A 12,472-nucleotide genomic window follows, 5' to 3' on the forward strand; every position below is an offset into this window, starting at 1 on the left:
GGTGTTCTAGTAACGTTGAACAGGGGGGGGGGGGGGGGGGGGGGGGGGGCAATAACGGACACCAGCAGTCCAAGAAGCCTAGAAGTAGTGTTGACGGAATACGAGCTACTCAACGTAGAACTTCTACTGGCTGCTAACAAGATGCTGGAGAGGATAAGTGAGATCCAACTACGGTGGAAGTCAGAAACTATTGTTCTGCGACGTGGTCCAGGGGCGTGTCACTGCCAGTTGCAGTACAGAAAGATGCTAACGTGTCCCAAGATCTCACGGTAGTCAAAGGAACTTCTTCTTAGGGGAAGTCGCATCCTTATCCCGCCGAGCATGCAGGACCAAGTGCTGGAAAGCCAGCACAGGGGTCATCAGGGCGTAGGTCGTTGCAGAGTTCGAGCCAGCCAATCAGTTTGGTGGCCTAGAATCAGCCAAAGTGTTGAGGACTACGTCTCAAGATGTCCAATGTGTCAGATGCACCGAAAGCCTGGTACTGAGCCCCTGCTATACATACACCGCTCCCGAATCATTCATTGAAATTGGTAGGCGCGGACCTCTTTTACGAAAATGGAGGAACTATACCTCGCGGGTGGTAGATTATTTCTTTTCGTCAGTCCCGAGCACTCTTCAAGTGAGGCGCCCCACGGGTCCAACAATACTGACGCAGCAGAACATCATGCTTCTTCTCAAGGATATTCTCGGCAGCGACCACATATGCCTCGGCTGGATTTCAACGCTTATGGCGCAGAGTGCACCACATTTTTCTACGCCACCTTTCCACGATATCATATATTCGGCTGCACGACTGTCCCCGATCAGTGGGTGCGGCGAAAGCTGTGGGACAACGGGTCTCACAAATCCCCTCCTGTTTTTCGTTCAGGTGAGAGACAACCGTCCGGTTCTCACTTACCGTAGCAACAACGTGTGTTTTCTGCTTCTACCGTTCCCACGATCGCTGGTTGTTATGTTTGGTACAGCGTGCGATTGTCTTGTTGACTTGTTCCCCTTATTTGGCGATGTTGAGCCAAACCCTGATTCAACCATTGCAGAAATTGAGGACATTCGTTAACTAAACAGTAATTCTGACACTGTAACACGACTAAATGAAACAACTAATAAGCTGACCTCCATGGACAGTATAAGTTAGACGGTCTTTCGTCAAGCGTCTCTCGTTACGTCTCGTTACGCGTGTAAAGTCGACGAGCTTCAAAGTACAGTAGAGTCTTCTCAGAAAAGTAGACGACTTGGAAAACAGAAGTAGGAGGAATTACCTTATAGTTTAGGGTGTTAGCGAACCCAATGCGGAACAGCAACCACGGAAGCACATATAATTGCCAATGATATACCTGCAAGGTTACTAGAAGTGCGTGACGTTGCTATTGAACGCATACATAGAATAGGAAAACCGGTCAGTAATAAATGCCGGCCAGTTATTTTTAAACTGGTTGCCGGAAGGGACAAGACTCGGATCATAAAGAACTGTAAAAAATGGAAGAACACAGTGTACAACAACTCGGAGGATTTTTCGCCTCGTGTACAGACAATTCGTATACAGCTCTGGGAAAGTGCAAAGGAACAAAAAATAAAACGGGGACAAGGTTTTTTTTTTTTGTTTTTTTATAATACGCATTAACGGAAAGCTATTTCAGTGGGACGATACTTGGAACAAGAGAGTACTATAGTCCGTTCCACCTTATGTCGTACCGCAGCGAAGGCTAGAAGCGCGACCTCATAGCGTTGACAGCTGCCCTTGGTGCACGAGAGCATGTGACGCCGAGATGTGCCCTAGAGCAAGGAGCTCGCGCTTGTAGCTTTTCCTGCGGTACAACACAAGGTGAAACAGAGTATAGTTCCTGCGCAATGACGCCAGTTTCCAACTAATGATCGTTCTCATCAGTCCATCTATCACAAGCACTTCGTAACACCAACGCAACAATCTAATCTAAAACCGTTTTCCTTGCTGAATCTCAACGCCAGAAGCCTTGTCAATAAAAGTTAAGATTTCGAAAGTCTTCTTATGACCTACAACCCAGACGTCAAGGTCGTCACCAAGACGTGACTTCAGGAAATCGTTCCCGACTCAGCAGTGACACCAAGTTCACACGAAATAGTTCGCCAAGACCGAAATCCAAAGGGAGGAGGCGTTGGAATACCGTTAGGGGATGCTGAACCGAAATCTGGATTCCCAAAAACACGCGGCAAAAGCGTGCAACGGGATGTTACAAACGCCAAAACATCACTCATACAACGATATATCGAACGGATGACCGTATTTTTCAAAAGAAGAGGCGCATTTGGCAGGAATGTTGACGTCATGTTTCTCTGAGAGGGAGAGGGAACGGCCTCGCGGCATTGAGTAGGGATGCCGCGAACTTTTTTCGAATCGAAGTTTCGATGATCGAATCGAGCGGTTCAAAAGGTTCGAAAGATTTCGATTTTTCGAATTGTCTACATCGTAAAATTCGACGAAAGTCGAATTTTCGAACTTGTTAAGGTAAGAAGTTCGACGCTTTTCGAAACGTCGAACTTATTATGCTAGAAAATTCGATCTTTTTCGAACTTTCGAACTTATTGCGCTGCAAAGTTCGATGCTTGTCGAACTTCCGAACTTAACTGACCAAACAGTTCGATGAATTTCGAACTTTCGAACTTGTTTATCAAGAGAATTCGAAAAGTTTCGACCTTTCGAATCCTGAAAAGTCCGAAGTTCGACGAACTTCGAACTGTTAAGGTAAAAGTTCGACGTTCGTCGAACTTCGAAAGACCGGCGGACGGTTTCTTTTGAATTCAAGTAGTGAGGTACATTCGTAATTTTTTTTTTTCTCGAACTTTTACACGCGGTGCTGCGTTCCTTACGGAAGACAATGCCGTTTGTTTCAATGTTTTGGCGTGCTTAGTTTTAAAGAAATAAATTCCCGAAGGGGCGAGGAAGGACGACGGGTTTTTGACGATTATCGTTTGTGCCAGATTTGAAGCGCGCTGTGGCCGAAGCTATTTATGGTGGAGATGTTATTCTTTTTTAAAGAGGTAAGTGCCGTCTTAAGATGTGATTATTGTTATTCAACGTGAGCTTCGAAGAAATGTCCAAACTTGTATCTACATGCAATTATGCCCTAAACTTGATATTTATTTTCGTCTAAGTTGTTTGAGGTATCGCATTTAAATTAACACCACGGACATTGCCATCTGCAGAATCCAAAATAATGTATTTATTGTTTTTTCACGCAATTGACTCATGGGAGAAGATTTATAATAGTGTTCAAGTTCAGCACGTCATTAAAAGAAAACATTTTTTTTTCGCTTCACGTTCCTGGGACGTGTTGCTTTTAGCCTGTACACATTTTGGTAAAAGGAACTTGTTTCGAAGTTCTGAACCTCTGAATATGCAAGAATACAACACTTCCGGCGAATTCTTGATAGTTTTTTTTTCTCCAGCTTTTTATCCGCGCATTTATTCTTTTTTTTTTTTAACTATTGGCACAGGTATTTAGGTTGAAAAGACGTAGCTTTGAACTTCCGAACCACTAAGCATGTGACGAGTAGTGCCTTCTGACGAGTTTCTAACAATGACCATCTACGCAATCTTTTATGCAGTGAAGAGCAACAGTAGCTATACATATGCATACATTTCAGATTAAAATTAGCTCGACCACGTCCTCTTTCCCCGTATTGTTTTCTTTAACAGTCCGAAATATCTGGAAGGGGGGAAGGAAACTGAAGACCCCACCCTCTTTCCTCCCGTTTTTCCTCTTCCGACGCCACTCGTATGGTAGAACGCTCCTCGACCTCGAGTTGTGTCGGCTTTTTGCGAGGCGATTCCTCCGTCCCAGAAAATAAACCTCCAGGACAATTACAAACTTAACTTACTAAATGCCAGCGTCATTCGGGCGGCGTTCGATCGGATTACTACCAGCGTGCAAGAGGTGGCGAGGTAGTTTGCCAGGTCGCTACAAGGTTTTTCTGAGCCTCAACCTACTGGTCGCCCCTGGCCGTTTCGAACCGGATGAGTCTCGTAAAACAGTGTGTTCGTGTGATCACTACTGCGTGATGCAGGTTAAATACCCCCCCCCCGGGCTGGCAGTCACAATTACTGATCTATGGTCACACGTCACTCTGCACTACCAAATATTCCAGCACATCCGGGACACTCGTCGTCTCATTTAACTGCCTGACCAACTTCGGAGAATCTAGATATCACACCCTAACTTTTCTAAACTTGATCTTGTGAAAACCAGTGAGTCGTAAAAACGTTATTTGAAACAAACTGTGGAGGAACTTGAAAACCGGACTTCGAACTTTGAAAACTTGGACTAGAAAGGAAATCAAAATCTTCGAAGTTTTTTTGTTTCTTTTTCGAATTTAGCGATAAAAGAGAATCGAAACCTTCGAACTTTTCGAACTTTTTGCAGAAAGAAATTCGAAATCTTCGAATTGTTCGAACTTCATGTCTATAAAAATTCGAAGCGTTCGAAGTTTTCGAATTTTATTTCCAAAGAATTTCGAAATATTCGAATTTATCGAACCTGAAGTAAAAACATATTCGAAATATTCGAATCCGAAATTTTAGAAACCGTGAAAGCTTCGAAATTTTCGAATTCGAAACTCCACTGTGATCGAAAGTTTTCTAATTTTTTGAATTCGAACCTCGGTCGGTACGAAAATATCGAAAATTTTCGAAATCGAACCTCAGTTCGCTTCGCAAATATCGAAACCTATCGAAATCGAACCTGGGGTGGTTCGCGACATCCCTAGCATTGAGGGAGCGAAGCGAAGAGAGGAGGAAACTAGGTATCTTGACGGCCACGCGCCTCGTCGGCCCGGTTCAATCTCGACTTCTTTTTCCGAAACTAAGGCCGTCCATTTGAGATATCGCCTTACTTTTTTTTTTTTCTTTTAGTAGTGTTGTAGGGATTGTAGCGTCCCCTCTACATCTCCAGCATTGTTTTTTTTAGGGCGTACCATGGTTTCTCATAATACGGGTGTTGAAATGGTCTGCATTATAGTTCACTTGTGTCAACTTAGCATACTCACTTGTAAATATTCAATTACATACTCAAATAGGCGACCAGGTAACTCTAAACGATTTTCTAGTAGCCGTTTCCGGATACTGTCAATCTTGGCAAATGAGTTTAAGTACCGCTAAGTGCACACATATGACTATTACACGCAAAAAACAACCACTCAGGTACAGATATAAAATTAATAACACTGAAATTACCCTAGTTATGCAATTTAAGTACCTAAGAATAATTATAACTTCAAATCTAAATTGGAAGAACCATATTAATTGCATTGTCTCGGTGGCTACAAAAAGTTTATGGCTGTTACGATACCGGCTTAAACTTGGCACTAGCAAAACAAAGTCGGCAACCTACACAACCCTTGTAAGACCACTACTAGAGTCAGGTGACGTAGTCTGGGACCCCCTCACTAAAACTGATACCGAATGCATCGAACGCGTACAGAGGAAGGCGCTTCGATTAATTTATCACGCCTATGGTAGAAACGTCTCGGTGACTGAACTCCTGAATCGTTCTGGGCTCCCTACATTAAAGGGGCACTCAAGTGGTTTTTGAGTTCGTGTTTTGATGATGATAACTGAATTTAGACGCCCTAAGTGTCCCTAAAAACCAAAAAATATAGTCATACGGTGATTATTTGTTTAATTTATTTCTTTATTTCTTTTGAGTTGTATTCGCAACTCCAACGCCCTATAGGTGGCGGGGCGGTAGTTCCAAGATGGCGGAAGAGACGGGGATAGATTCTCCAGGGTTTCCCGTGCGCCTGCTCGCTGACGCTGGTCAGTGCAATAAAAATGATTTATTCGTCTGACAACGCGAAGTGGTTAGGGCAGGATCATATTACATGTGACGGAGATGTTGATGCGCGTTAGCAAAATGAGCATGCTGATATTTAAAAGTGGCAAAAACCTCGACTTGCGAAGCTTTGTGGTAGGCGAGGGCGTTTTACTCACTGGCCACGTCACTGTTTGTGGCAGAATATTTTTGAGGCTGATGAAGATATCGTGTTTGCTCCTTGCCATGGCCATTAGTGCTCTAAAAAGTGAGCCGCGCACGGTGACCGACAAGCTTCAGAAGAGCAGCGTTCACAGTATTGATGCCTTCGTGTCACATGCTCGCAACTCGCTGCTCACCGTCTTGGTTTTAGTGTATTGCAACACGTGATCAAACTCCCCTGTGGTTATTTATAGGAAGTTTGCTATCGCAGGCTACCGTGCGGTGTAGAACTACAACCGGAGGCTTGCGCTGCACCTTTGAAGCACAATTTTCAGCGCGTGTCAGGAGCGTTGCCTTGCCTTGCTTATGGTGGCCAACGGTAGCTTGCGGTAACGCTATGCTAAAATAGCCTATTATCATAATCGGCCTGTTTAGGGGTTTAGGGGTTTTATTTATTTCTCTACCAACATGCATATTTTAATATACCGTACACTTTTTTTTGTACCGTGTTATTTGCGACGTTGTGGCCCCTCTCCCCAAAAACTGCCCGTTCCTAGCTCTCGTCACGGACGGCTGGCTAACACAGACGCGCTTAGAATGCTTCGGGCATTCTAAGCGCGTCTGTGTTATCTTTCTGTATTCTGTATCTGTATTCTATCTTTTAAAAGTGCTTGGAATAAATCGTCATGTTCCCTACAGCCTTAACACGCAAACCCATTTCCGACATGTATTGCTCGACATATCGTTGCGCTACCAGTTTTTCCCTACTTATGGCAGAGAACATACTTTTTATAGACCGAACACTAGAGCTCTACATTTTGAGCGGGAGCGTTTGCAGTCACGTTGAGTGCAGATCGAGCTGGCGGTTATGCACACGACCAGCAATCCGCAGCGTGCAATATACGAAAAGTCCCTAATAAAATTAGACATCCCGGTCCTTCGTGCAACGCTGTTGCGAGGTGGAGCACAAGAATTCCTATTTTAACACGCTCAATTTTTTGTTACAACGGCTTCATGCATCAAGGCCGACAGCCCCTGCCGCCCTTTCCGCGCCGCCGGCGCTGCTCCCGTCCCCGTTCTTCTAGTTCTCCGCTCGTCCGCGGGAGGGCGAGCGGCGCGCTGGAGTTGCGAATAGAATTTTACAGGTTCTTTTCTCTAATTTTTGCGATCAAAAATCTATGTACCCTGCACTGCTGTGTTAGAACTGTAAAGGGGACAGAGACCTCGTCAGGCATCACGCCTTTAGTCTCTGCCCACCTCCCGGTCAATCCGGAAAGAAAGGAAAGAAAGAAAGAAAGAAAAATGTGATTGAAGGCCGCCAAACCTCGGATTCATCCGAAAACGAAACCACTCTCATTGGTCATCACACGCATATCAAAACGATCTCGGGCCAATGGTGTTGGACGACGTTCCGTCGCGCAGTGATCCCGAGGTGGCCGCACCGGCCGAACTTTTTTGTCATTCGAGCTTCGATCATGCCGGAGTTCTCTACGCTCGAGGACCTGACGCCGTTAGAGGTTGCCACTCTTCGGCGGACAGCCGACCTGGGCATGATTTCCTATGCCGCCACTCCGACGTGCAATGTGGACAATAGCAGCGCTTCGGAGTCATGTTCGGGTTCCTAGGACGACGAAACGCAGACCTTCTCGGTCGTTTTTCGATTTGCGGTTGGGGCAAGTCATAACCAAACCAACGTTTGCCATAGCGGCGAACCTCTGGAACGTGGTGTCAAAACGATCTCGCCACGTTCACTTTCGCCTCGGGAGGACGGGGAACGCTGGTTCAGAAATTTACAACGAGCGCGTTACCTTTACTGCGTCCGTTGTAACCGAAGCGACCGCTCTGCGCCGCGCGCACCTGCAACCACTGCAACAAGCGTAGCGGGTCGTCAGCACGGCGACCGCTTCTACGCCGCCGTCAGCTGTTTCAGCGGCGCCTCTAAAAAGAGGACGTACTACCACTCAATGCCGTAATAGAGTATAAACAGACAGTTTTTTTATAGCCTAAAGCTTTTTTTTTTTTTTTTCATGATAGGCTTGCAAGGTACAGTGGATGAAAAACAAAAATCCAGAAAAGGATGCAGTACGCCGTCTTGGACGATCATGATTCTAATACACGACTTTGCCAATAGTACAAATATCGCCACACGCCTTTTCTACGATTATAAAAGACGATGTAATCTAAGCACCGATATAGCAACGTAGAAATATGATTTCGTGATCAGATAGACGTTGCGAGCGTTCAGGATTGCTAACACTAATCACTTTTCTCTGGTGATGAATACGCGTGAAAATTCGCATCCTTTATACACGAACTCAACTCTCCTACGTCACGCCGCGGTGGTGGCGCGTCGGTCACAATTCCGGTTTGGAGTGGAGGTTAGAAGTCGCGGTGCGAGACATGCATTCCTGCGTTCTTTTGGGAGAAACCAGACCAAAAACCTGCCTTCTCGTCAAAATGCTGCGACAGGGCTGTACCAACAGAGTCTGGAAAGGTTTGAAGATCAGTTTTCATGTGTTCCTGCCCCCTCCGTTCGTCCGAGAACGTGCATAGTAGCGGTGAAAAGGGCAAACCGGACGCTGTCGATTTCGAACTACAATGGACCTTTTCCAAATACCGACGGCACCAGGCGGGGGCTGCACGAACTAAAAATCGAGGAAGTGACCTACCTGCGCTAACAATCGATAACGGGAGCTACGCTACCAGTTGCTTCGCTCTCTGAGCTGCGTCGCGTGCCCAACGCGACTTTAAAGAGGGAAATCCGTGGCGTCACCCCAAACGTCGTGTTTTTGTTTTCGTCCACTTTCTTTTTTTGTGTAACACAATTATATATATGCTGCAATTACGTGTTCTACTCGTCGATCTACAGCCTCATTCCATATTTCCTCGATTTTTCGTGCCGACTTCCACCGCTTGGCGTCGGGCGCTCGCCCGTGCGCAGAACGCTTCTCGGAAAAGGTCCATTGCTTGTGAGGGCAACACTTTGTGCTCGCCAGATGTAGTTGTTGTGTTCCAACATGATCGAGAGAAAACCGCCAAGTTGTCCGGACCACCCGCGGGTTCAGTTCGTCTTCAAATTCAAACGGCCGCCTGATCGTTCGAACTTTCGTCAGCTCTTCCGAGCCTGGTTTTTGTCGTCTGCTCGTTAAAACAAAAGCGGCCCGTACATCAAACTTTGACCCGGTGGTTGAAACAAGAAGTAGTTGCAGGCCTCAAAAGACTTAAGTTGGCTCGGTTTAAACAGTAGATACAAGATGTTTATCATTGGTACCAGTGGCCATCACCGACTTGTTACGCTTGGTATGTTCCCACTTTCGATTTTCAGTATCGACGTCGATCTTCGCAGCTACCTTCTACACTTTTGCAGCATGAGCGACATTGCGACCGCAAGTAGCTAGAAGAATATTATCATGGGTTTGGCGTCCATTCTGCGGCGTTCATGCGAATGAATTGCCGCACGTCAAATTATTTACGCAAAGTTTAGCGGCGTAACGAACCTTGATAATTTCGCTCAGGCGTTTAAAGTGGTAAGACATTGCTATGACGACGTAGAATCGACAACTCCAACGCGAAAAAGAGTAAGCAAACTCACACAGACGCCGGCAACGTGACATTCCAATGGTTTGTTGATGCGGGACGCGGTGCTTCTTGCCCGCACTCCATTGCGAATCCGTTCGAACTGTCGTCTGCTCTTTCAAACTTGTCCGCTTTTTGTCGTCAGCTTGCTCAAATGACCGCGGCCCGTAAACCAAACGTTGACCCGGTAATTGCGATAAGGAGTAAGTGCAAGCCTCAAAACACTTTTGAAGGTTGGTTGGGGTAAGTAGGCTAAGTGTAGACACTAGATACAAGAAAACGTGTATAATGCCTGATTCTACTTGCGGTTTTCAGCATCGACGTCCACCATCTCAGCTACGGTCCACGCTTTTGCAGCCCGAGCGACGTCGCGACTGAAAACAGCAAGCAGAATCTCATCGTGGGTGTCAGGCTTTAGCAACTTTAGCACCCATTCGGCGGCGCCCGCATGAAATGAATCGCCGCAAGTCACATTATTCACGAAAAGATTTGCCTCTTTAATTTTGCTGAAGCCGCTCAAGTAGTCACACATTGTTAGGAGGACGTAGAATCAACAATTCCAACGCGAAAAAGAGCACGGGGACTCCCACCGACGCCGAAAACAACGTAATTCAATGGTTTGTTTATGGGTGACGGCGGGCTTCTTGCCCACCGTCCATCGCGCATTTGCGGCGCCGGTGGCGTCCGCTAGGGGCACTCCGGTTTGTTTGTAAACATGAGTTGGTGTATAAGACAAAGGGTGTAACGATACACACTTTACACCCTTTTTTTCTTGAGAGTGCACTATCCGTTTCTTGGCCGCCGCATTGTGAGGTGTCAGCATCTACAAATGATTTATTCGGTGTGCACCACTTGCCGCGATTTCTTTCGTCACGTCTACTCGTTCCAGTTCTACCCTTACGTGGTCCGCCCGGTAAAGACGACCGGTCACGTTGCAGTGGAGGAAGACGGTATTTTCAGAGAAACTTCGAGGTGGCAGAGGGGAAAGAACTATACGCGGTAATCATGAGTCGTTCAAACATCAATAAGCCGCGGTCAGACTCGGCCGTTACCACTGCTCCTTGCCGTGGGAGCTAGCCATTCTTCGTCCGTACGGTGCGAGCGCCCGAAGCAAAAACACCACCGACTGGGTGACGAAGCCACTTTTTTCTTTTTTTTTGTTTTAATGTTAATTTCGGTTTTACATAGGCCACGCAGCCACGCTTACACGGCTTGGGAACGAGCGAAAGTTTATGGAATCGCGTTCCACTGTTAAAGGCGAAGCTTAATCGTCCTCCTGTAATTTTTCCCAACGGGAATTGGTTTTAAAGTGTTATTCCGTTGTTTTTCTTTACGCTTCCCACGTGTTTAAACAAGAACAAAAACCGACCTAATTAAAATAAGGTTAGAATACCGGATGCCGCGTCAACTCGATGGCTTCTCGTCCGACACAGTGGTTAAACAAGACCTCGCGGTTATTGAGGAGTTTCAGCGAATATAGGGGGCGCTCCGATCGATCCAACATTGTGGAAAAGAGAGGGATAGATTTGCGACGCCCGAACACCGGTAGCGTATAAATTAAACAAAGCGTGTCGTTCTTTGTTTGTTGCCATGTGCGAGACGATAATCGCTTCGACCAAGACCTAGCGTGATGTTACAAATGAAGTGTTCAAGCCAGTCGAAGGCAAGAAATCTTGCCCCAGTCAAGATATGTGTGCAAGTGTTCGACGTGAGCTCTCACGCTAGTGCAGCTGTCATCATATTGAACCAAATGTACGCGGGTCCAAAGAAAGACGCGTACTTTATTAAAAACTAAAGTTATCGGTCTGTCGCTACAAACGTTTTCGTCGACGTTGCTTGGATGATGTAACATTCAGGCCTCGCATTAAACGGTGTTGCGAACTCTTCGGTTGTTCTAGTTAATTGTGCTAGAAAGCGGTTGGATGGAAAAAAAAGCCATTGAGGTCTTTATCCTGCGTTCAATGTATCGAAACATCAGTATCCTTGGTGTTATATTGCGATCAGCTGGTCGCCGATCATCCTGTTTTTACGTCTAAACAAGCTCCGGCAGCGCCAATCTCATTTCGATGTGCTTGTGCACCCCTACAAGTCTCCTTTTGGTTCTTGTGGAAAGCTTTATTGTCATAGCAATCGTTTTATCGGTCGTTCGAGAGTTATGTACCCCGGTGATACCTGCTGCGTGTGATCGGCTGACAAACAAGTCTGTATCAAATGCCAGAAGAAGAACAAAAGTAAACCTTTTTTAACTTTTTTTTTCTTTTTATAAAACAGGGCAAAGCTTCTAAAACAAGAGCAACCTAAGCTGATATTTGAGTGTGCTCAAGAATGAATGACAAAAGGTGCTTATGCTAAGTAGTAGATGTACACGGTTGATTTTCTTTTTGCCTCTGCAAATGGGATGATATGTATCAACAGAAGACACGTGTCCTTTGGAAAATGTATTTTATTGGGGCAAAAACAAGTTTTCATACACAACCGAAAAGTTCGCAACACCATTTAATACGAGGCCTCAATGGTTACATCATCTAAGCAATGTTAACGAAAATATTTGTATCCGCAGACCGCTAAATTTAGATTTAGATAAAGTACGCGTTATAGTTTCAGCCTCAAACGCGCAAACATTGTTGATATGATATGTTTCTTGATGACAACTGCACCAACGTGAGAGAGCCCACATCGTCGAACACTTGCACACATATCTTGACTACGGTATGGCAAGATTTCTTGCTTGAAGTGAAGGCCACCTCGCTACGTCTAGCTACGACCACCCACCGCAGCGATAGAGGCGTCGAAGGGGCGCAACGCAGTTAGTCGCCGCCACCCGACGCTGCTCGTTTGGCAATCACGGCTTTCCGCCCAGGTGCTTCCTTTGTACTTGGCACCGAGTGTTATTTTCTGTGCTTGTGCGTGTGCTCAGTGGCTGGATATGGGCCTCAAGGGCAGTTCTTGAG

The sequence above is a fragment of the Ixodes scapularis genome, unplaced genomic scaffold, assembly GCF_016920785.2.
Source record: "Ixodes scapularis isolate PalLabHiFi unplaced genomic scaffold, ASM1692078v2 PGA_scaffold5__190_contigs__length_132052651, whole genome shotgun sequence".
NCBI classification, from domain to species: Eukaryota; Metazoa; Arthropoda; class Arachnida; order Ixodida; family Ixodidae; genus Ixodes; species Ixodes scapularis.